Source organism: Aricia agestis, chromosome 8 (genome assembly GCF_905147365.1).
Source record: "Aricia agestis chromosome 8, ilAriAges1.1, whole genome shotgun sequence".
NCBI classification, from domain to species: Eukaryota; Metazoa; Arthropoda; class Insecta; order Lepidoptera; family Lycaenidae; genus Aricia; species Aricia agestis.
The window spans coordinates 17,848,582-17,870,509 of record NC_056413.1 but is presented as its reverse complement, the minus strand read 5'-3'; the positions used below and the strand labels follow the sequence as shown (position 1 = coordinate 17,870,509).

The following is a 21,928-nucleotide window of genomic DNA, read 5'->3' as shown; positions in this document are numbered from 1 at the left end:
CTCTAGGTCAGGAACCCACGCCGTAGCGTAACGGGGCTTAGGCAGCTCCGCCTCGTCAACGACGCGGAGGGCTGCTCCATCCCAGGGATGGATCATGTCTATCAGCCGCGCCAGCCACTGCTTGGAGGCAGCGTCGACGCAGGTGAAGACAAGTCCACCCGATCTGTGGACGCATCCTATTAGCTTAGGTCCCTCTCCCTCCGGTTGATCGTCGATGACTCGAAGAATGCATTTCTTCAACCCCTCGGCGTTCTCCTGTGAGAGAGGTCCCCCAGCATCGAGGATGCCCACACGAATGGCACTCGCCGCCTCACTGAAACTCGGCTTGGGCGCCTGAGCACTGGTGTGCTTGGCTGCCTTCGTCGGTCTTTCCTGTGAGTTGGCGGTGTCAGAGAGCTGCCGTTTGGAGCTCGAACGCTTCTCCAACTCCTCGGCATACTCAGGAAACTCACTGAGTGGTTTCTGACAAAGGGTCTTCGCCTCTTCGAGGCTCTTACCCCTCGCCATCCACCACTCAATGCGTCTCTTGGCTGCCCCACTGAGTTGTCTTCTTCTTCTCTTAGGGGCGTTAGCGGTAGCGCCAGCCCCAACTTCAGAAGAAGAAGGTGCAGAAGCGCTAGATGGTAGAGGGTCGGAAGGGGTACCAGACACAGAAGTGTCCTCTGCCCCGACAGACCCAGACAATAGGTGGTCCTCGGCTACGCCGATTTCCATCGCCTCCGTGGAGCATAAAGCTTCCAGTTCGGCCACAAGACTTTCCTGGTCCTTTTCGATTTCCATTAAAATCCCACGAGTAGCTAGGGAAATAAAAGGTCCACCCCCACAGAGCCCCGCATGCAAGGGTAAGGCTATTTACTCCTCGAGGTCGCCTGGTATCGAGGGCCCTCCGTTCGCGGCTGACTTCCCCCAGCCATGCATCCTTCGGCACGGGTCGGATAACACCGATTGGATTGGGTTTTTGTTGTCGAGTTGAGTTCTGGTCTGGGTTGGGGTTCCAATGCTGTGAGCACTAGAACCCCAAACCAGACCAGACCTCAACCCAACCCAGACCGACTGATCCCAAATCTGACAGCAACTTGTCGCAACCGTTAGGGGGTAAAGACGCACTCGTCCGCACGTCGAGACCTGGCTGTTTGCACAGCCAAGCCCCGACAGGCCGAGCCGAGTTCGCTCCCTCCCCCAAACGGCGGCAACGCCGCAGTCAGATCCGGGGTCAGCCGGTCCGCCGGTCGATCGGCCGCCCGCTTGCCACATCCGCAGATGTTTCAAGCGAACGTTGCCCAGGGACACCGTCACGATTACTTCACCAGAACCCAGAGAACCGTCGACATACAGATTTAATCCGTTAGTCGGCGGCACCGAAAGACTGGAGAAGTAATCGTGCACACTTGGAGGTAACCGGAAATCGCCCCCATTATTATTATTAATTATTATTATTGGTTAAATTTAGAAAATCAATACCTAACTAATAAGTAAAGTAAAGGCAATCCATACTTTCATACTAATGAACCGATTTTGTTGAAATTTGGCGTGGTCGAGATACTTTGAGTCCCGGGAAAGGACATACTTTTCGCCCCAGAAAAATGCACGGTTCCCGCGCGATAAACGGGTTTTGACGTCATCTAGTTTAGCATATTTTTGTTCATAGAGATAATTTTAGTATACTTAATCTTTAATCCATCACAAACGCATCTCATTAGAGGGTGTACCTTTTTGGCCAAATTATGGGGTTTAAGTACTTAGGTAAGGTAAAGTACAGGTTTAATACGTGGGTAAGGGCGCATAACGTACATCCGCGAGATACGGTACGTGATCTTAACCGCCATGTAACCGCCATCTTACCCCGTGATACCGCCATCCTACCTGCCACGTGTTCAAACAATGTTTTAGATTAACGATTTCATGTTTACGCAACGTCAACCTGGCATCGAGTTATGTTCATAGACTGACGCTGTAAATCTTTACTAATATTATGAAAGCATGTTCTGTCTTTCTGTAGACTTCAAGCTTGAACCACTAAACCGATGTAGATGAAGTTTGGCATGTATATACTTTAAAGCCCGGGAAAGGACATGGGATAGTTTTTATCCCGGAAAAATTTACGGTTCCCGCGCGATAATTGGATTCCGGCGAAACGGAGTTTATCGTTAGGCGAGCGTTATTTATTCTATAGTTATACTATATAAAAGCTTTGATTTAATCCAAAAAATCAGCTCAGCGGTTTGAGCGTGAAGAGGTAACAGACAGACATTTTCGCATGTATATATTAGTATGGATAAGAACACTTTTGTTTCATTGGATCTGGATGAGATGGTTGTAATCATAAAGTTAATATACCTAGCGGAATAGAGCAACAATCTCGAGTTGACAAACGAAACCGAAATTGGTTTTCAGCTGTGTCAGGTCTGTCCCACTCGCGCGTTTAGGTATCGAACTGTAAGTACCCCTTTAAAGGGGCAGATCACAAGAGACTCACAAGCGAGCGGTGACGCGCGCGCAAGATTTTTTCGTCTCATATATCTACGTACTGATTTAACCGCTGTGACAGAATCATTATTAATCTGATAAATATGAACAATTGAAAAAAGTCAAAAAAATATTTCAATAAAGTAATTTAAGACTTTAAAATACAAAAAAGATAAAAAAATACACAAACATAGCAAATAAACCAATTTGTTACAAACAAACCGCATACTCGTACTACACATAAATAAACACAAGTTACTATGTTTAAGTAGTAAAAAATTTCCTGACCAGCTCCTACACTAAAATCGAATATAAAACTATTATAAAATATACGTTGGGTTACTAAAATTTCATTATTCCTATAAAAAACGTTTGCTATTAGTAGCAATAGTAATAAGCAATAGTAAGTAAAAAGAAGATTATTTTATTTTCTAAAAGGTGACAATCTTGATTTCTTCAGAAAGGGTACCTCTTACGTGATAGAAAGAGAAGCGCACATGTAGGCAAATATAATTGTAGGCACCTAGCACTGCGCGGTCGGATTTTGAAATAGTATCGTAGCATGAGTTGTTATTTTTTTAAACGGGTTTCACGAGTGGGAATTCTGTTGGTGCTACTAATATATATTCTGTGTCTGTGTGAAAAATATGTGTACGTATACACTTACACAAGTATGATTGAACATGAATTCTATGAGTTTAATTTTGTCAATGTGCGGCACGTGCCGACTGGACGTCAAAAAAAAAGAGTGCTGCTGTCATGTATCATACGTCTCTTTTTACCACGCAGTGTTACTGATAGTGACATCTCTCTTGCTCAGGCCTTTGTTTCTCTATTCCGCTAGGTATATTAACTTTATGGTTGTAATGCATCAAAGCAGAATCAGGGTTGCACGCAGGCTAGCGCGGCGGGATAGTTTTAATATTTGCGCTAAGCTCCGCCGTGGTGAGTGAACTTTGAGTAATTATGTCCGGGCACGCCGTACTCCACCGCCGCCCTGCGCACACATTATACCGCTCGTAAATGACAGGACGAAAGAACGGTGAATGATGATGAGTGAATGGTAAAGCCGGATTGAAGACATGAGCTGTAAATGACGTGAGTATAACTTACAATTTGAACATTTTTTGCATAAATGGAGGCTTTAAGACCAGAAAATTATTTGAAATAAAAAAATGTGAATTCTACGTGAAGCTAGATAAATAAACTAGATAGTAAAGTAGGTAAGTTACAAGGGTTTGGTCAAATTATAAGGGCAAAATGAGTATTTGTCCATATGTTATAAAATGTTAGTTTTTCACTCCATCCACGTACGTCTTGATTTATATTTGTAAGAGAATGAATCTACATGATGCATACCATACTTTACTAGGAGCACCTAATAAGAATGCTGTTAACAACGTACAGGTTTTATTATCAGCATGGCGCAGGCTGTAGTTGGGTCCAGGCGCGCTGGATTTAATTATCTCTGTCCATACATTCGTCTGTGGCAGATTGTCTCCACAGGTATTCAAAGGGATGTACTCAATGATTACATTTTACGATCAGCGACTATTGGTGATATGACCAACTTTTTTGCGATGAAAGCCATTTTCAACCGGCTTCAAAAAAGGAGGTTATCAATTCAACTCGTATGTATGTAATATTTCCAGAACTGCCCAGTTTTCGTATATGTTAGTCTATAGCAACGTCTGAACAAATGTGCCTTTAGGTATTGTTCAACTTCAAAAGATAATACCGACTTCACTTGAAGTCGGTATTATCTTTTTAAAATGCTATTGTACATATTGAGTAGGTAAGTATTTATTTAAACTTACTATGAAAATGATATGAATCTTTTAGACAAAATTGTGTCTCATGAGTCATGAGATTCTGACCATGAAGTTGAACATAAAGCAAAAGAAGAAAACGTGAGAAATAGTGAGTAGGTTAGGCTTTAAAGGCTAACCTATTGAAGTATTTACCTATTATACGTAGGGCATAACACAGGTCCATATTATATTCACTCATAATGAAGACAAGTTTTATTTACGTAACAAGTAACAACTGACGTTTCGTCCCGTAGACGTGTTTGATCGCAAACAGCCTTATTTACATATGTTCAGCCGTAGATCATCCCGGTGTAATGGAAGGCCAACGTTTACGGCCCATAATTTTTTTACGATTACCGCCGAGCCGAGAGCTAATCGCGGATTTAAATTTAATTAAACCTGATTGTCGGTAGCGATTACGACTCAACGAATTGTTTTAATGGCATAATGAATTTTCTCTTTGAAAAATGTAATATTTTGATGATAAAATCTTTCGTGGTTGCGGTTTGAAGATGCTTGTTGTTTTGAAGTGGATTTTTTTTATGGAAAAAAGTAGCACAACGACCGTGATTACGCCAAATGTAAGTCGCAAAACGCTGATCACACGACGGCGAGGAATTACCACTGATCGTAAAGACACTAAAATGGAGTGTGTTGCTCGTCTTATTCATCCTTTTTAATTTTGTCGCAAAAACATATTTAGTATTGGAGCGATTGAAGGTTATAGTGCAAAACATACATAATAAATGGACGCTGTTAAGCATTTGTGTATCATCCCACAAAAAAATGTTGAGTTATTAATGTAGTCTTGTTCTATTACTTACTTATTATGATACTTTTTATTGATTGATAATAATTCATAGGCAATGAGCATACCCCCACGTATTTTTATAATAATTATTGCTGATGTCATTGACTCAAGCAATTTCAAGATCACTACATTTACTTGACTTTTGCCCGACCAAATAATGTAGCCTGCAGGCATCTATGAATCAATTTCTCTAATGGTACATTATGTCACGTCAACAGCTTACGGGTTAAGTAACAAACGCAACGACAACGTGTAGCACTCGCGAGGGAAATACTATGATCGGGGCCCTAACGGCCAGGGGGACCGATAAACGGTTAACGACGCCACTGCTTTATGTCGCCCTAATGATGGGGCATTTGATGGCCAGAAGCGGAGCTACATCCATAATGCAATTTTGATGTCTGTGCTGAAATAATAGAAAAGTAATTGAATTGGTTTGGAACACAAAAATAATATTATATCTGTTGCCACTTGATCTAAATAAAAGCATGTACGTCATTTCATGGCCAATGAATTGGATATTTTATTTGAAAACAATATTCGAAGTTCTGAAATGAATTCAGCCTCGTTAAACTCACAAAATATCGAGCTGTAATTTAAAAAGTTATAATCAAGTGGATAAATTTGATAACTCTCCTAATTCTTTATTAGATAATTGTTGGCAAATTATTAAAGAAATATAAAAAGTAATTAGTTATTAAAGGCTAGGTTTGGTTACTATTAAAACTTTTAAACCTAAAACGGCCACCTAAAATAACATTGTTGCTAACCGTGCGCCTGGTGAACGTACTTTAATTTCATTTGGAAAAATCATGTCGGCGAGTTTGTGACGTTGTTTTGTGAACCAGTGGGGCGAGAGACAAGCAATTTGTGGGTCGCGTTGTGTATCAACTTGAACATTTGATGGAAAGTTATTATCAGTGGACAAAGCCGCATTGTGCGCGGCTGTACAATGCGATGTCCACGTCGCTAAACTTCACACTTGTATGTACAAATCTCTTTGTGCACAAACGTTTTATTGATAGCTTTATTTAAGTACAGTCGCGAGGTAATATAGAGAGTCAAAGATTCCGAAATATATGTCTGCCAAGTTCTGCCTAATAATAACAATAATAATATCTATGGACGCTTCACACCACGTCAGTCTGGCCGACCCGTGGTAAGTACCTGAAGGACTTGTGTTACGGGCACCAGACAACGGAAATACTTAATACTTTTATACTATACATATATTTAAGATTTTTATTATATAATACACATATTTAATACACATCCATGACCCAGGAACTTTGAAAACTTTTTGTTCCGTCGGCGGGATTCGAACCCGTGACCCCCCGATTGAGCTACCAACAGCCCAACAACTGAGCCACAGAGGTCGTCACATAAATCGACAGCGACTTTGCCTTTGATAATAATATCATAAGATCATAGTACTAGATGACGCCCGATTACAAAATTCATGTATCGCGCGGAAACCGTTCATTTTTGGGATAAAAAGTATCCTTTGTCCATTTCCGGGACTCAACGTATCAATCCATACAAAATTTCAGCAAAATCGGTTAAGTGGTTTGGGCGTGAGGCGTGCACCTAACACACTTGTCTGTCTGTGGCAGGTACACAGATACACTTTCGCATTTATAATATTAGTTTGGATAATAGATATTGATTTCATTTTTGTAGGCTCGATATTTCTATTGATAATAATAATTTCTGTCATATTAATATAGGCCAATTAGCCCTTATTGTGTGCTTATCAAAATAATTGATCAACAATGTCCACATGTTTATTTTATACAAAACGGTTGTCATACATCCCGGTATTAGACCGAAAATATTTATTTGTACAGAGGAAATATATTAGGACATCGATATTAAAAACATCTAGACTCACGCACCTCAATCAAAAGTAGATAGGTTCTTATTTAACCCTTCAGTAAGTGCCAAAATCTTTGCAAAAATGTAGGGTACGTGGTTTGCAAAAAAAAAATGGCCCCCGGCCTACCCCCTTTGTACAAATAATGTAATAACCTTACATCTAATCCATATTTTATGTTTGTGTGAAAAATATTATAATATATGTTAAATTTTCTATCTATCAAGCCATCATAATATAGTATTTAGTCAGATGTGATATTTGTCTCACCACTGTAAACTTTGAAATCAATGTTTCTAACTATTTCGCAACAAATATATTAATACATTATTATAATCTCAATAACACAGAGCTATACAAACTGTTTATGTAAACAATTCTTTGAAATAACTTAACTTGTTATCAATAAACAGATAAGAGATAAGAGTAATAAAAACCGGTTTTGGTATTATACACAAGCAAACTTCGTCCTTAGTGCGATACAAATAAAGTTCAAAATGGCCGCGGCCGGCAAAAAGCCGTTATAAATAGGTAATTTTTATCTTGATTATTTTACTAAAACGATACTATTATATACTATTACTAGGATCTAAATCGTTTTGTACACGATAATATACGCTTTTAACGTCAATTATTTACAAAAATATTAAACAAATCGCGTTCAAATCACATAAATAAAAACCAAATTTTCTCGTGTAAACTAGAAGTTATTACGATGTAAGTATTTCTTTCAAATGATTATCTAAAACTATTTATAAATTATAATTAATAAATTAAACTATTTTACTACTTACATTCGTTAAATCCATCAATAATATCAAACATACAACACAACATGGCAGAACACACACGAAAAATTCACGATTTTCAAATGACTGACAAATATTCGTCGACCACAGATTGTATAATATTTTGCATTCAGAATGTGGCAAATTTATCGTAGATCATAACTAACCAAACTTCTTCATACAAAAGTAGTCTCTAAGTCGACGAAATACGTAATTCAATCGAACGAAAGAGCGCGGCCACATCCGGCCGCTTGGGTGTAGACGGAATGGCTGCAGTATAATCTGTGGCGGCCGGATCCGGCCGCTTGGGGATTAAAAGGTTAAATAGGTGTCACACACTCATTAAATATTTAATAAATAATTCAACATTCTAAAATTAATTATTTACTAACAATATTACGTTATCCTTTTGTCTAAAAACCAATGGACCAGTGAAGCGATAAATCGGTCTTTTTATAGAAAATTGTCCAAAGCAATTTAACGTCATACTTTACCAGACTGCTTCGCTTTAAATCTTTATAAATAATCGGCCAAGTGCAAGTCGGACTCACGCACGAAGGGTTCCGTACCGTTATAGAGTGAAAATATGGAAAAAATTGTGTTTTTTGTATGGGAGCCTCCCTTAATTATTTATTTTATTTTAATTTTCTTATTTTATTTCAAAGTCATATCAAAAATTATTATAAATGATTTTGTGAATATTTCAAGTATATTCTATATGATGCCATTATGGACTACGAGCCAAAAAGACCAAAAAAATAACGTTTATTGTATAGGAGCTCCCCTTAAATATGAACTTTATTTTGTTTTTAGTATTTGTTGCTATAGCGGCACCAGAAATACATAATCTGTGAAAATTTCAGAAGTCTAGCTATAGCGGTTCTTGAGTTACAGCCTGGAGACAGACAGACAGACGGACAGACAACGAAGTCTCAGTAATAGGGTCCCGTTTTACCCTTTGGGTACGGAACCCTAAAAAGCAGACGAAAATTTAATACGACATGCCATAAGTTCGTATTTGGACTTATAATATCAAGGATTACACTTATTTTAAAATACACTTAAATATTATTGCCTAAGCTCCTATACGAAATGAGATTAGGTACAACAACTGAGATAGATACGATATGCCTTGCTGGAATATTAGAGTTTTTCGATGACTATTTGCTACAAACCACGTGTTAGTCTACACATCTCACATCGTCGTCACACCCGTACGTTATTTACCGCGGCTACGTCACGGGGCGTACGCCGCATAAAACACAGGAAATTGACTATTGAGAATATTATATCTGCTTTGTTTTCTTTTGGCAAGCGATTTGCTCTGTCTCGCTACGGGAAATGTTTATTCAATATTCTTCGACGTTTATTGAATTGCGCCGTTCAAAAGTTTTCGACAAAATTCAAAGTATTTTAAGACACTTCTCTGTTTTATTTTAAGGTTTGTACATAGCTGTCCGATTTATACACTTCCCCTCTTAAAAGTGATATTTATAGTAAAAGGTACGGCTTACCTTTACAGCCCGTATCACCAAGAAACACTGTCTTTGACTGTCATGTAACTTTTTCAATGTTCTAGACAAAGAAAAGCAGACCTTGTATAGATATTCGCTATTATATACATATTTTTATTGGAAGGGGGTTCTCCTAGTATGTCCTTTGGATGGTGCCTTCATACAAATACTTTGTACAACATCATTATTAAGTTACTCTTTATAGTAGGGGAGGGGGAGGTGCTATTTTTGTAGTCACTCGAGCGTTATGGAGACCTAGTAGAATTTTTACATTAGGTAAAACTGATAAAAAAATAATAAGAGCGTTTTTTATTAGCCCCTACGGGCTTATCTTTGAAACGTCAGTGCTTTAAATGGAAGCTTCTTTGGGGTATACTAAATATCTTAATCTGACAGATACAATGTCATTTCAATATAAAAAAAATTACCCACCACATGAGAAATCTGATTTCTGTACCATGATAACTAGACACATGCCGGAAGCCTATACAAGCTTAATCTGACACGCTTGAGCTTATCCCGAAATCCCCTCTTCCCCTCCCTAACTATTACAAATATTGTGTTTTCTTAAAAAATATTTACCAATAAACAGAATACAAAATAATATGTCCGTACATCATTAAGCCCTATCCCTAACGATGCGTGTATAAATAGCGGCACCAGCTCCGCGCTCGTAAATTCTGCGCGTACGCAACGTGCCATTGTACGGCGCGGTGTGTGGCCACGAGATTACGCACGAATACTTTAAATAATTTCGGTACTACTGAAACAGCGAACTGTTACATCCCTAGTTAGTTAGTACAATTCGTTTACTTAGCATTTCTATATTCTTCCATATTTTTCCGTTTGCGTTGCAGTTTTCGTTTAGCATTCATTCTACTTCAATTTATCGTGCAGTTAGATTCTGGAAGCCGGGCAAGTAACCTATGGGAAGTCATAGCTTAAAGTGTAACTAATTTATATTGAGATAATAAATTAGTTAGGGTGAACTTTTTTTTTTTTAAACTGACACAGAGGGTGCTGTAAAACAGAACGCAGGCATATATTTTCGCCAAGCAGTAGAGGTATTATAGTATTTCCTTATCATGGGACCACGTGTGAAATGGGCTCTTTCCAGTAAAAAATAATCAAAATTGGTTTTGAAGCATTGAAGTTATAACTTATACGCGAACGTAAAAAACCTTAACGATACAATATAATATTATGTTAGCCGCAATGTGACTCTACATTTGGACCCATGATTTGGACTATAGATTAAAAAAATGTCAACGAAAACGTTTAATATTTTTATTATTTTATACGTGGGAGAGCTATGCTTCGGCACGAATGGGCCGGCTCGACCGGAGAAATACCACGTTCTCACAGAAAACCGGCGTGAAACAGCGCTTGCGCTGTGTTTCGCCGAGTGAGTGAGTTTACCGGAGGCCCAGTCCCCTACCCTATTCTCTTCCCTACCCTCCCCTATTACCCTATTTCCTCTTAAAAGGCCGGCAACGCATCTGCAGCTCTTGTGATGCTGCGAGTGTCCATGGGCGATGGGAGTTGCTTTCCATCAGGTGACCCGTTTGCTCGTTTGCCCCCTTATTTCATAAAAAAAAAAATACTGAACACAGAACATTTAGAAACGTCGCAATGCCCACTTTTGTATGCGAGTACACTGCGGGCACTAAAACCGCTCCTTTACGTCCACGTGGCTCGCTCGCCGACATCTCTGTACAAATTTCAAATTTATTACAGAGCAGTAAGGTTGGAAATATATCTGTTATCTTTCGGGCCGACATACCTTTGACGTTTTATGTCCCATCCGAAGATTAATAAATAAAGGCCAGGGGACCGCTGTAAGTTTACGGGGGTAACAAATTACTCTTATATTACATGCTCCATGCGGTTTTGTTATGTTAATAGCTGTAAGGACAGTGACAGAACATGAAGTTCAAAAGTTTTGCTAGATATCTTAAGTTCTAAATTAAATACGATCTATCCTAAATAAAACTTATTGAAGGTCGGATTTCAAGTTGAGTGCACATTTACTTTACAATGACGAAATGTATTGATTAGTTTTTTTTTCACTTTAGTGAAATTTCACTAGAGACGCTGTACACCTTTTTAGGAAAAATTAAAATGCAAAATTCGTGTCAGGACCCGATCACAAATTATTAATTTGAGAAAGGAAGAGAGGGAGCTGCCGGCGCGACCTTAGAGAGGAAGTAATGTCTTTCTACCGCATGACCGGCAAAAGTGGAAGCAAAACAGCACACATATTTTTCGAGCTGTTTCGCTTTTACTTGTGGGTGCAACCCGTTATTGTTTTTTAGTTTCCGTACGTTTAGATTCTAAAGCAAGTAGTTTTAGGTGGGGTCCCGGTACTGCTGGGAAATTTTAACGAGGTCCACAAGAAACACTCTTGTGGCTTAATGTCCATGTCCATGTCCGTGTAGCTTAAAAATATTATTTTAATTAATAAAGGTATACGTACCCGTATTATACCTTATCTATGTATTAATTGATACTTGGTATAAAATACATTACAATATTTCGCGGTTCGAGATTCGGCCTCGCGCGGTCCGCAAACGGACCGTGGTCCGCCGGTGGCTGACCGCTGTTCTAAAGGTACAAAAAAAAAAAAAAAAAAAAAAAAAAATATATATATATATATATATATATATATATATATAAGTATATATGATATATTATATACTTATATATATATATATATATATATATATATATATATATATATGTATATATATATATATATATATATATATATATATATATATATATATATATATATATATATATATATATATATATATATATATATATATATATATATATATATATATATATATATATATATATATATATATAAGTATATAATATATATAAGTATATAATATATCATATATACGTGGGAGATAATATATAATACATACGTGGGAGAGCCATGCTTCGGCACGAATGGGCCGGCTCGACCGGAGAAATACCACGTTCTCACAGAAAACCGGCGTGAAACAGCGCTTGCGCTGTGTTTCGCTGAGTGAGTGAGCTTACCGGAGGCCCAATTCCCTTTCCTATCCTCCCCTATTCCTTTCCCTTCCCATCCCTACCCTCCCCTATTACCCTATTCCCTCTTAAAAGGCCGGCAACGCACCTGCAGCTCTTCTGATGCTGCGAGTGTCCATGGGCGACGGAAGTTGCTTTCCATCAGGTGACCCGTTTGCTCGTTTGCCCCCTTCTTTCATAAAAAAAAAAATATATCAGAAATATTTATAAAAATAAATGAAGTTGCGGGCGTCATCTAATTTATAAAACTAAATTAGATGACGCCCGCGCCACAATTAGTTTATCGCGCGGGAACCGTACATTTTTCCAGGATAAAAAGTATCCTACGTCCTAGTAAGTTTCCTAATAACAGGCAGACACACTTTCGCATTTATAATATTGTTAATATATTAATATCTATTTCTCCTCTACGCTCTGTTCGTGGCCTGCTGCCATTTTATCGGCGATAAATAAAGCGTGTGTGAACGCCGCGGTACAACTCGTACAAGCACACGCCCGAGAGAGGTTTTTATTCATTAGTAGTATCTGATAGAGGCGGGCCCGAAGTTACGACTTGTGTAATATATTATGTTTATGTATACTATTTATTAGATGACACCAAGAACTCCGTTGCACTGAAATTCGATTGATACTGTTATTTTACCGCAGTAAAAATATCCTATGTCCTTTCGATTTCCCATTTATAAAAGTATTTCCATACTAAAATACTAAATACTAATTTTATCTAAATCAATTCAGCGTAGCAATGAAAAATAATAAAATCATACACAACTATATTATTATAAAACAAATAAATTTTTCGCGAGAGCCGTGCGCTTTTACGATCACTTATCAAAAGTTTGCTATCGTTTCTCATGAAATTAACAAACAAATTAATAAAATAAAAAAAAGGAAGTTGAAAAATATAGAATTAGTACACAAGAATTATTATTAAAATTCCCAAAGTGGTATTAGATACCATGGCTTCAAATGTTTAGTGTATAACCCAACGTTGGCAGCGTGAAACAGTTGTTTGTATATTTTATCCGTAACTTTTCCACTTTGCCATTCAAAGGTTTGAATATTGCCAATTCGCTTCGGAATTTAAAAATACAAAACGTTCTTGACGCTCCACGAAAAAGGTTTTATTTGCGTCGTTTGAAACATATAAAACTCTTTGGATATTCCGTGGAACAGGACGCTACCTGACCTGGGATAAGAAATATACGACATTGATTCTCTCTCCACTGTATTATGCAACTTTATTGTCGGTAGAGGAAACATTTATATTTACTTTTCATATATCATATTTGTTGACTTAGAAAATCCAAGATTCTTTGAATATATAATAATAATATACATATAATAATAATATTATAGTTTTTTTTTCAGGGCGTAATTGCGTTCCGCGTAGACTTCAAAAATAAATATTATTAATAGGTATATTATCTGCTACGCGAGGTGTAGCTGTGCTACAATATCTCGTAGCAGTGCTACGCATATGCTACGATCGTGATAAAAGCTGAGCTGACAATCTTGCAGTTAATAGAATCAGCATAGCTAGCACAAGCACGTAGACAAACGAAAGAAACTAAATTTTGACAGTTTTACCGGAAAAACATTGGAGAAAAAGTTTCTTTCGTATCTCGATATCTTCCGCTTTTGAAAATCTATAAGTCAAGCATGACGGACCGCTTTTGACATTTAGTTTCTTGATTTATTTTTATTTTTATTATGGCACTTGGCTATAAAGCCATTGCTAGTGTCGAGTAAATGGCGGTAATTAAAAAAAATCGATGTATAGCAACCCTGTCTATAGCCGGAATAATAGTTTTGATCTACAAACTACGAAATACGAATAATAAAGTTACTTAGTTTTTATTTTTCGTATTTCGTAGATCAAAATTACTATAATTCGGGCTATAGACAAGGTTGCTGCATGTCGATTTTTTTTATTTGCCGCCATTTATTCGACACTGGCCATGGTTTTATAGCCGAAGTGCCATAATAAAAAAAAAAAGAATCAAGAAACGTAAATGTCAAAAAAATAATTGACGGTTGCTATGGAAAGAGTTTCTTGTCTTTGTCCACTGAAACTCAAGTCGACGGGTGGCGCCATGCTCAGGAAAAAGATATGTAGACATGGGAAAGAAACTGCCATTACTTTCTTCCGAAGAATCGACTTGGCAACGGCGTGCTAGCTATGCAGGCGTTACTTTGCGGAAATCCATAGCTTAAGTTTGATATTATTTTTAGCAATATTCCGCGAAATAAACTTCAACCTTTAAGTAAATGAGTGAGTGTACGCATAGGCATGCGTACTACACCTCCCTCCTCTCCCACACTGCCTATGCGTACACTCGCATGCAAGAACCTGCAAACACCACCACTACACAAGCACCACCACACGAACAACGTTGTTCGTAGAGTCCACATCCTCAGGATGCTTCGGTGTTGGGGCGAAACGCACGTCAAGGTTTTCAACCTGCATGGTGGTGAGAGGCCTTGTACGGATTTGCCAACATTATTGCTTATCAATAATCAATTCAAAGTATGAAATCCTTTCTATCTCTGTTAGCTACCACTTTCAAGATTTTTCGCAAATAAAAATGTTCGTCTTATCAAAATGAAGCTACTCACAAAAAATTTGCTTGATAGTAATAAAAAAAAATTGTTCTAGGGCTCCCGTACTATTAGCCTGGTGCAAGTAGACAAAAATAAAGAAAAAGGTGTTCATATTATAGTTCGTACACGAGAGCCAATAGTGCGCCGGTAAAGGAACGCTTCCACAAAGCCTTATAAATTTTGATAAAAAATTGTACAGATTATATGATAACAGATAGTTGCAGAGTAGAACACGAGGAAGAACAGGGGCTACTCTTTTATTTACGTCGCTAAGGAAACGTATTAAGTTAAACAGGAAAATATTTTTAACTTTCTTTGCATCGAATAATCCAAACAAGCATTCAAATATTTTCCATCGAATATGCTCCAAAACTAGTCGATTCGACTGATTTTGATGATAACTACCATAGAAAGACAGCTAAGTACTCATTTTGTTGGGAACAATGTGCTGTTTCCGAAGCATAATCCGTATAAGTAAATAAATAAAATATATTTTATTCAGAATGGGTATCATGAATACACTTTTTGAAAGACGTAGGAAGAACGTAGAAACTACGATGCCTACCGCTACTACACTAGTATATTTTCTGTCTACTAAAATTAATTTCGGGTGGCGGGCAAAACAACCGAATAATATTATTTCCAGCGTATGCATTACGAAATCTATACATTTGTGTGCCGACATTGATCCACTTGTACAAACAAACAGCAATCGTCATAATATTATATTATACTAGCATTTGCCCGCGGCTTCGCTCCCATAAAGTAGTATTATTATTAATTGGGTATCAAAGTTCCAGTCCGATCAAACTTTCATCCCCTATTTTATCCCCTTGGGAGTTGAATTAATCAAAATCCTTTCTTAGCGGATGCCTACGTCATAACATCTACCTGTATGCCAAATTTCAGTCCGATCCGTCCAGTGCTTTAGGCTGTGCGTTGATAGATCACTATGTCAGTAAGTCAGTCAGTCACCTTTGAGTTATATATGTTTACGAGCTTTTGCCCGCGGCTTAGCTCGCGTTAAGCAGTATTATTATGTACAAACTTTCATCCCCTATTTGAACCCCTTGGGGTTGGAATTCATCAAAATTATTTCTTAGCGGATGCCTACGTTATAACATCTACCTGCATGCCAAATTTCAGCCCGATCCGTCCAGTGGTTTGGGCTGTGCGTTGATAGATCACTATGTCAATCAGTCAGTCACCTTTGAGTTTATAAATAAAAATAAATAAAATATATTTTTATTCAAAATGGGTATCATGATACACTTTTTGAAAGTCGAACGAAGAAACTACGTTGCCTACCACCGGTTTTATATATATAGATATTTAGATGAGTATGCTAGATTCAAAATAATGGATTTTTAGTTATTCTGAAATTTTGCTTACAAAATAAGACCCTTAAAAAAATATATATAAATAGTAAATAAATGCCATGGGCTAAAAAAACATTCTTGCAGTCGATTGCAGCACTAATTTTTCAGTACATATTCATCAATAACCTTACGTTAAAATGAAAAACAAATAATCGGCCAATAATTGGGAGTCGGACTCGCGCACGAAGGGTTCCGTACCGTTATAGAGCAAAAATAGACCTAAAATTGTGTTTTTTGTATGGGAGCCCCCCTTAAATTTATATTTTATTTTAATATTATAATTAAATATCAAAAAACACATTTAATAAAGGACTTTGTGAAAAATTTAAGTGCCTACTTGTTTCCATTATTGATGTAGAGTAAAAAAGGGCAAAAAAATCACGTTTGTTGTATGGGAGACTCCGTTAAATATGTATTTTATTTTGTTTTTAGTATTTGTTATAGCGGCAATAGAAATACATAATCTGTGAAAATTTCAGATGTCTAGCTATAGCGGTTCTTGAGATACAGCCTGGAGACATACGGACAGACGGACAGACATCGAAGTCTCAGTAATAGGGTCCCGTTTTTACCCTTTGGGTTGAGAACCCTAAAAACTGTATTGTCTCTATTCCAAATTTAAATGCATTTAAACCAAATGTCGGTATGTTTCGATACAAGGAACATTATTTGTTTGCAGCACGCCACCGCAATCATAGAGTACAGGGCATTAGCATACATAGAGGTTCCATAGACCAGGGTCGCCATTTTGTTTCCTAATAAACGTCATAAATTTTACAAATGGCGCCCCACGATCAGCTGCTACGGTTTTCGTTTTGGTGCTATAGCGCCCTAAATGTAAGGTTTATTTTGGGTTAAAATATTATTATTGAATAGTTGTGTAGTCAAACTTAGACTTACACTGATAGCAAAACTGGTTTATTATAATATTTAACATAGATTATGTTATATATAGACGTTTAGAGGTAAAAATTACTAAAAAATTAAATGAAAAAAGTTTATATTTTAAAATCTAATTAGGGCTGCAATTAATATAACATGAATGGAAAAACTTCAATAGGTACCTGCTCTTCTGCTCCCGTAGTGTAAACTGTTGTTTTTTCTATCATTTAGAACTGAGTGAACTGTAAAAAGCGTATAGTCAAGAACGTAGTACAATAAAAAGTAATGCGTTGACACAACCATTGCCACCGGCTGCGGCAGTTCGCACTCCATGTAAATGATGATGACAGCATAATAAAGCTTTACAACTCCTTTAGTCCTTCGACTTAACATCCTGCTCCCTTACTCTAATCGCAATCGAGAATCGAATCAACTCGATCTCTGTGGGATTTGGTGGGATCTTGCTTCTCCCGACAACTTTACTAGCGCTCGATCGTGCGAGGTTCAATTGTTTTTAATCACGATCGAGAAGTTTGACGTGTGGTCAACATGATGTCCATCTTAATTCGAGTTTGTTAACGAGTACGGATCGCGATTAAACGACGAATTAAATCGAAATCGTCATCGGTACTTGGGCGTTACTTCTAAAAATTCGATCACGTTCCCATGTCGATGGAATCTCTATCCGCATAGAGTCTCCATATGAACTCACCCTTACGCATTATCTTAAGGAATTATTCAGGCCAGTACAGAGGTCGTTGACCCTAGGCCTAGGCGGTGTAAGGGCAAGTGTCAAACGTAATTATTAAGTGGTGTTCTTAATCCGGTATTTGGGGCGTCCGCCGCGGCTCGGGTTACTCGAACACGAACAAAACTCGATTATTTTGGACGATATTATAATTTGTTTTTGTTCAATATATTTTAGAATATAGTTCTAAAATATATTGAACAAAAACAAATTTTACAACGCAAATGGTAGGCGATGGAGATATTTCTTGACTCGGCTTCGAATAAGTTAAGTCAGTTCTGTGACCAATCACGGGCGGTTTATTTTCAAAGACTTCGGCACATTGGGAAAGTTTTACTAATATTCTGAATTTGTGTCCAAATTAAATACCTTTAAAACAACCTACAAGCTTTACAATATGTTTAGTAAAGCGCTAGCTTTGTAGCCTCTAATTTTACAACTCGTAAAAGATAATCATCTCATATACTTCAGGAATAACAAGTGGAAAAGCAGAAGCCTTCGCAAATGGTCCAAATACATTTCATTTTATCGCAGGAACACGTACACGTGTAGAGCGTTGTATGATCAAAGATTTAAAAAAGTAATGTTGCAGCTTACACCGCACACTATAAGGGCGAAGCCAAACGAGCGTAATTTGTGAGTTGTGAGTCGCAGAATTTCTGCCGCGTATACGAGTATATTATCTTTTCATACAAATCATGAGTCACAAAATTACGTTCGTGCGAATCAAACAGGACTTTTGTATGAAACTGAATGCAGCAGAATTCTGCCGAACCGAAATTCTGCGACTCACAACTCACAAATTACGCTTCGCCCTAACTGAAAAAAATACGTGTGACACTCGGGGACTGCCGCGGTGAAGCCATTGCATAGCATCTTTTATCAACTTAAGCAATTATGATTCGCATACGTCTAGTCGCACATACACAAACTTTACAGTCGGTGCTGCGTGTGGGGGGTGTTAGGTTTATTTGCGTTACGCAATTTCTTGATTCGGTCGCCGTGCTCAAAGCTCGCGATAAAAGCTATATAGGTAATAGCTTAAAAATACTACTACGTGACATCTACACCTAGTATTGCAGTTATATTATAATATCGATAATAGTATTTCTTTCTTAAGAGGAGTCCACACCGCCGTTTTTCCATACAAACGTTCTCCCCTGTTTCCTCCCTGGATAATGCCGGTGGAGTTATATATTTTTTCCTGAATATCTATGGCCACTTTACTACAATTGTATTCAATGTCCCTATGTTTTCTTTTTTTTTTTCATAATTTTGTTATTAAAAAAGATATGAACGTTCAAAAACTCAAAAAGATGGGCAGATTTTCCGCTGTGTTCAAACATCCAGAAAACAGATTTAGATTATAAAAAAAAAAAAAACACAGCTCAAACCTTTCTTTAATCTTTATTAAAAAGAGTACTTAAATCGGTTAAGTTTAGGAGAAGGAATCAGAGGACAACGAATCGATGATTTTCTGTTCTATTATTAGAACTTTTGTGGTGTTGTCTCTATCGCGCTCTGCGGTGGGAGACTTGAGATTGGTGAGACAGACAGACAGAATACATTTTCAAATACCTATTTTCAATTTCTCTCGCTCTTGGTGTATCCTCTTAAGAGGATATAAGACAATATATTGTTATTGAAAGGTTTGTCGTGTAAATTATTTTCTATTTTATATTAACTGCAAAACGTACTACAAAAATATAATTATTAATTAATATTATATTTGTTTTAAAACGCCATCGAATATCGATATTAACACATCTAGATACAACATACATTAGACCACATAATATATAATGTTCTAAAATCAAATTTTAAACATACAGTAAACCAAATTTGCTTTTATAATTGTTTTTAACATAACTGAATAAAGTAGGAAGGGGCGGACAATGAAACCAGTTCTCGAAAACTAGTGAGGCCAGCCCACAATTATTTATTTTTACCTCTACCTGCTGCACTCAGAGCGATTTAATGATGATTAAGCTTCAATTTAATGAAGCGTTTGACAGGTAATAAATGAGACTTATGTCAAAATTTTCAATTAATTACAGTTAAGTAGTATTCGTCTCTGAGTACGGTAGTTTAAATGTGGTGGGAAACCACACAGTCACCACTAAATTGTGTGTCTAGTAAACTTACATCAGAGTTGGCTTTTATAGCTGCCACTGAAAATAGCAATAAAATAAAAATATATTATAAAACTTAGTATGAGATATTTAATAGTCTGTACGGTTTTCCACTCGCGTATTGCAGACATCATAAGATAATATGCAGGTTATGTAGGTCATAGTGAACTATGAAGTATGAACCAAAGACTAGTCATTTTATATATTTTGTGTCACTACTCACTGGTGACATTTCACCATGGTTTTGACAATACTTGCTTGCCTTGGTTATAAAATATATTCACTTTTATATGTAATGTTTAAAAACTTACATACCTAATTTGATAAACTTAACAGAATAAGAAGGCAAAATTGTATCAAATATTAGTTACATTATTTATTTAAATAATAATTAAGATTAATCTAGATTAGATTACAACGTCATCGTCATAATATTTTATACCTTTCACCACCAAAATCGTCTGCGGTGTCCGATGGAGATTTTAATTTTCAGACCAACGCTCAACAGCAGTCGTGGCCGAGCGGTTAAGGCGTCTGACTAGAAATCAGATTCCCTCTGGGAGCGTAGGTTCGAATCCTACCGACTGCGAATTTATTTTGTTTTAATTTAAATACTTTTTTCTCAGTAGTGTTTTTTTATAAGGCCAGGTCGTTTGATTTTAACCCTATTATATGTAGTGAATATAATAACACTTTTAATACAAGTTGACGTCCGTAACTCCATTGCGTGAAAATTCGTTTATTGCGGAAACATTTCTCCGGGATATAAAGTATCCTATTAGTACGGGAGCCCTAGAACAATTTTTTTTTTGATTACTATCAAGCAAATTTTTTGTGAGTAACTTCATTTTGATAAGACGAACAACATTTTTATCTGCAAAATATCTTGAAAGTGGTAGCTAACAGAGATAGAAAGGATTTCATACTTTGACTTAATGGTCCTAAAATATGGATTGTTCTATTTGTAGGACAATGTTACTCGTAAATTAAATAACTACTAACCTATCAATATACAAAAAATCAAATTGTTAGGGTTCTGTTTTAGGGTCCAGTAGTCAACCAAGTTTTGTTGATTGATGAAGCTACTCACAAAAAATTAGCTTGATAGTAATCAAAAAAATTTTTTCTCTAGGGCTCCCGTACTATATTATGTCCTTTCCCGGCACTCAAAGTGTCTCTATACCGCAATTTATGGGAGCCCCCCTTAATTATTAGCTAGCTGGTTTTGCCTCACAATTCCTCAATCTCCTATTGTATGGAATATTCTACCGACTAGAATTCCGGTTATAAAACTTTAAATTGGCATACTTTAACCACTTTTAAGTTTAGAATTTTTAACTAAAATTATTTACTGCTGCAGGATTCTCAAGACACTAGAAAAGTTTGATAAATCTTCGTCCTTTTTTAAAAAGGTGTTGGTTGACTGACTACGACAATGGTAATCAATAGCTATGTCCACACTGTGCACTTTTATCTTCAATTTTCGTCATCAACTTTCATATTGGCGCATTCAATAATTGAATGCGTCAAGGAACGCAACGCCAATATTGTCATTTTTTAAGTTTTGGATACGGTCAGAGGGTATGCGTCGCGGACATGCCTCACGTTCGCTGTTGACTGCGCTATAACGCATGCCCTTGACGAACAGAAAAAGGCACAGTGTGGACAAAGTATTTCCGCTTTCTGGTCTCGGTTTAAGTCGGGCTGACGCGGACGGCTCCTAGATACTAATTCCTGAGAAATTCGGCTTAAAAAATTTACACGGTTAAATGTATATCTTTATTTATTTCTACCCAGTTATTTTAAAGTAGACCTAGATAGACTATGATAATGATGATGATTTTTTTATTGAGG

The 21,928-nt window shown here is 37.1% G+C and overlaps 1 protein-coding gene and 1 non-coding gene across 2 annotated transcripts in view; both read left to right on the top strand.

Annotated features, from left to right (window-relative positions):
* Positions 1 to 21,928, top strand: part of LOC121729588 (innexin shaking-B-like) — an 83,296-nt gene that overhangs the window by 15,871 nt on the left and 45,497 nt on the right. The gene's annotated exons all lie outside the window — the stretch shown is intronic.
* On the top strand, positions 20,582 to 20,663 carry Trnas-aga. The gene has a single exon. It is a non-coding gene; the product is annotated as a tRNA-Ser (tRNA).